This window comes from Coffea eugenioides, unplaced genomic scaffold, assembly GCF_003713205.1.
Source record: "Coffea eugenioides isolate CCC68of unplaced genomic scaffold, Ceug_1.0 ScVebR1_641;HRSCAF=1351, whole genome shotgun sequence".
Classification (NCBI taxonomy): Eukaryota; Viridiplantae; Streptophyta; class Magnoliopsida; order Gentianales; family Rubiaceae; genus Coffea; species Coffea eugenioides.
In genome coordinates this window covers 20094-24836 of record NW_020864499.1, presented here as the reverse complement: position 1 = coordinate 24836, position 4743 = coordinate 20094, and the positions used below count along the sequence as shown (strand labels likewise).

At 40.3% G+C, this 4743-nt stretch overlaps 1 pseudogene; it reads right to left on the bottom strand.

The window, feature by feature from the left end:
- Positions 1-366: 366 nt before the first annotated feature.
- LOC113758661 lies at positions 367-2703 on the bottom strand (annotated as a pseudogene).
- Positions 2704-4743: the final 2040 nt, after the last annotated feature.

The window sequence follows — 4743 nt, the reverse complement described above, 5'->3', positions numbered from 1 at the left end:
CCCAGAGCTGACGATTTGACTAGTGACACAAGAACCGCAGAGTCAACCTCCACCAACACTTCCTGTACCCCCTTTGCTGCGCATTTTTTTTGTTTAAAATCAGTCACATTTATAATCAAGCACCAGAAAATAGAGTTGATGGCTGAATATCTCAGAACAAGAAGCTATTAACTCCTTAAGTTCAGGTGATCTCCTTTAATGCAAAAATGTTTCTCAGTACCCTGAGAAATTAACTCCATGCAACTGGTATACAAACAGAAAACTGATTTAATCCTCTTAACTCACTCCAACCTACGCTCTTGCACGTCTTAAATTACCAAATAGTCGACTTGAAACAAAACAGACTGACTTTTAAAGTGAAACCAATTATTGCGACACACCCAACCACTTTGAGAAGTTCTTGAACTCAGTGTAATCGCTATCAGAGATCATTGTTTTGTACCACAACTTTCCAGCAGCTTTTACAGCAGACGTCTCCTCCTTCGTCATTGGACTCCTCTTCTTGGCTAGCTTCTCCCTCTTAGCCTCAACACGCTATTTCTCAGCCAAGAGAGCCATCCTCCTGGCAGTCTTGGCATAAGGATTGAACTTGAGCAGACAATTCAAATTCTTCAGCGGGTTCTTCTTCATTGGTGCCCTCTTCACCACCTTCTTGATTGGCCTCACCACAGATTGCACCTCGTCAGAGTTGATAATTCTGGCCAAATCACCATTCACCATCTTAGCCCTAGGCAAAACATACCCCTTCTTCTTCAAGGAAGGCTTATCAAATGACCCGTAAATCTCATCCAATTTCTCAAATGCTGATTTCGTCCAAACAATAAATCTCCCAACGTGACCTCCCGGGGCAAGCTTCAAGAAATTCAAATGGTCCACGTGATTAAAAGCTTGAGATAAGGTAGTTCCGCAATGGACTACAGCTTTCAAAACTACAACAATAGAGGTAATCAAAGGATGTCTAAAGATAAGTCTTTTGAAAATAGCTTAAGGAACTTAAAGGCCAAACTTGATTGTATAACGTTAAAAATTCAACAGGACACCATTACAAATATGATTGAACAAAAAAGTGATGATAATGTTTTTAATTCTTATCATGTGATTTGTGACTTGGGTGGAGGTTTTCATACTACTTATACATGTAGGCTAGCACAAAATGTGTGAGGACTTGAAAATTCACCTATATTTTCCTTATAATTCTCCTTTATTTTGAATAAGTTAATTTATAATTCCTTTACTACTAATTTACTCCCTCATTAGTTGTAATAAATAAGAGAATCGAAAGTTTTACTTTTACTTTTATAGTTAGAGTAAATTAGGATTTTTGTGCACTTTAGTCGTGTGATCACTTGGTAAGGTATGTGTACTAAATTTGGTGGATAAGAGTGAGTATTAGATAAGAGGAAGTGTGTGATTAGAAGTGCTAATAATCAGTTAGTGAATCATAAAGTTAAAACAAAAGTACAAGGGAGTTAAGGGAAATAGGCTTGAACCGACGTGCACTGTTTGTTACCGGTTGAATACACCACTTGACCAATATTTTCTTACTTTAATCTCCTTGATTTTATTTCATTTAATTCTCCCTAAATTAACCCTTAAAGTAGCTGAAAATTTTGACTAAAGAAAAGGTGAGAAAAGAAAAAACAAGAAAAGAAATTTGATTGCCAAGTGTTTGCAATCAAAGAGATGTTTGACCAAGACATTTCCTTTCTTCTTATCTTTCCGTTTGGCTAAGTTTTCTTCCATTTTTGCTTCATGTTGGCCAGACCATTGGAGAGAAAAACAAGAGAGGAGAACTTCCAACTTCATCTTGATTTTGCCTTGGCGGCTGGAGGAAAAAGAAAACCGAGAGGAAGAGAGAAAAACCTGGAAGTTTTGGAAGGGCTTGGGCTGAAAGAAAAAGAAAAGGCTGAGAGGAAGAGAGGTTGAGAAGAGGCTTGAGCGAGCAAGGGGGGAATCTGCGGGTGACGGCTGGAAGTGGAGAGAAAAGGCTGGGTGACGGCTAGGTTTTATAGAAACGGCTATAACAGAGAGCGAGGGGGTGACGGTAAGACAGAGGGCAGAGGGAGAGTAAGAAAGGGAGAGACCAAGAGGACGGCGAGGGCAGAACAGAAAGCAACGAAAAAAAAGAAGGAAACCCGCGAGCGGGTTTTGGGCTGATTAAGAAGGCTGGAGAGGAAACCAGAAAAGAAACGAAGCAAAAGGGGAAATCTAGTTGGCGGCTGGGCTAGAGAATCTGGAGGAAAAAGAAGAAAGCTTCGGGTTAGATTTGTTGGAGAAAACCAGAGAGAGGTTGACAGCTGCGGCGGCTAGGAAGAAAAAGAGCCAGCCGAAAAACTAAGGGAAAGGCAGAGGGCTTCACAAGAATGGAGGACGGCAGTAGGATAGAGAGTGATAAGAGAGGTGACGGCTAAGAGAAAAAAGCTAGAGAGGAAAAGGGTAACGGACTGTAGAAGCCATGGTTGAGGGAGAGCTTGAGGGTTTTAGGCAAGACCCACGGAGAGAGAGGGGAGATTGAGGGAGGCGCTCGGTTGAACAAAAGGGAAGGAAAGCAGGCTTCGAAAAAGGCTAGGCTGAGGAGCAGAGGGATAAACGACCGCCACCACCACACTACAATCCACCACCATCGCTGACAACCGTCATTGGAGGAGCACTGTAATGCTTCCTTACCTTTTTCTTGCCTTTAATCTTTGAAATGAGAGTCATTTAACCTGTTTGTTTCTTTCCCTTTTTCGGTAGTAAAAAGAAAAATGTGTTATCTTTTCTGAGGATTATTCATGATTCCTGATTTTGGTAGGGGTTCTTGAGATGATTTTTGTAAGAAATGGGTTTGGGGTTTCTGTCTCTATCTTGGCTGATGAATCTACGAGGATTGTTGAACCATGCCCGCTGCCTTTTGTTGTGCTCGATCCATTTGCTGTTTTTATGGTTGCCTTGCTGTGTTTTCATTGCTTAGAGACCAATGCTTGACGTTTGGTAGAGACTTCACTCATGGATAGATAATGAAAACTTGCTTTGCAAACCCAGTAGATTGGAGGGGCACTCCATCTATTCGTGTCTTTCTGTTGCATTTTTTACGAGTCACGAGCCCCCAGTTCATCTGTGTTTGGAATGTGGTTCAACATCATGTTCGGGAACCATTTTAGCTAAGTCACCAAGGCATACCAGTCTTTTCCTTGATATAAACTTCTGCTGTCTATCTGCGTTGGCACTTTGGTGAAATGAAATGATGTTGCAAAATATGATAGCTGGTTATGTTTTCTCTGCCGCGGCACTCCCTCTATTCGTTTCTTTATTTGTCTTCATATGATTTTAATGGCTTAGTGTTCATGATTGGATTGTGTTAAGCTTTTAGGTGATGTTAAGGGATGGTCTTTGCTGAATTTGTTTGAGGTCTTGTATAAAGTCCGCATTTTGAAAGCTTAAAGTTGCAGACGCATGTTTTCGGTTACAGAAACTTTCATTGTGACCTTTGCATGAGAGATTGCTGGAATTTACATTACCTCACTTTAAGTTGATGACTTGTTGATTTCTGTGGTAGCCGTTAGTTCCATGTCGGTGAGTTTTGATTGATTAGATAAGGTGTTAGCTATTTAGGACTGCATTCAAGTTTAGCCATGCTTTTTGGGATTAGTCCAAAAGGTGCTGTGCGAAATTGCCTGCCGAAAGTTTGTTTGATTGCAGAAAGCTTTCATTAGTAATGTTTGTCGCAGAGAGTGTCTTCGGTGGCTGCATGAAACTTGCATGAAAAAATTCCCAAAATTGCACTTTGACCCCTTGGCTTCTAACTCATGCTGCTATGACCCAGTCAATTGAATAATTTCCTCAATTTGGTCCTTGGCAGTTTTAATTCTACAACTTCATTGCTTGTTTGTTTCAATTAATTACTATGCTTTGTTTCAATTGCACTTAAGTCATGACTTTAGGGGCTTTATGACCAAGTGAGCTTGTGTTTGCCTATTTTCTTTAATTTTCCCAAATAAATTGGTACCTTGACCATCTCTTTTATTTTGGAGGATAAATAAGTGACTTCACCCCATTAGAGCTCCATTTCAAGGGAGGTATAACTTCCTTTATCTTTTTTGTCTCTCCCCTATGTGATCCAACGTGCTAAGTGAGAATTGCATGTCTACTTTGCTTTCCTTGCTTTTCCTTAATTCATTTCATTTATTTCATTTACTTTCGCTTTTATTAAGTCATTCTTTTATTTATTTATGGGGTATGTGTACACCTCTTGGCTTGTAATAGATAGGGCTCGGAGAGCATTTTTATTCATTTTTCCTCTTCCCCATTTGTTTCAGTTAGCAAATGTAATAGGTTCATTAGCTTGATTGCTTGCCTTTGCTGCTACGTGTTAATTTGTTTTATTAGGCTTTTGCATTTAGTCGAGCATGCTAAGTGTTATGTGCTACGTGTTTATAGGTGATTGGCATGTCTACTTGCTTTCTATAGTCGTAGATGAATGTGATGGATGAATGCGTCACCGTGGCTAGTCCAACGCTGGCCATGGTCTTTTCCCTCGAGCTCTCGCAAGTCCAATGCTTGTGAGAGAGCGCTAGAAAAGGACTAGTCCAATGCTAGACCCAATAGGTCGTCCCCTCTCGTTAGTACATACTTGCATGTTTCACTACATTTCATACATTTTTCTTAGTTTTCTAGCATTTGGCATGCTCCTCCAATCCTTTCCCCTTCATTTTAGGTTTTTGCATCCTCATGCTAGTTATAGGGTACATTTGCTTGAGAGTC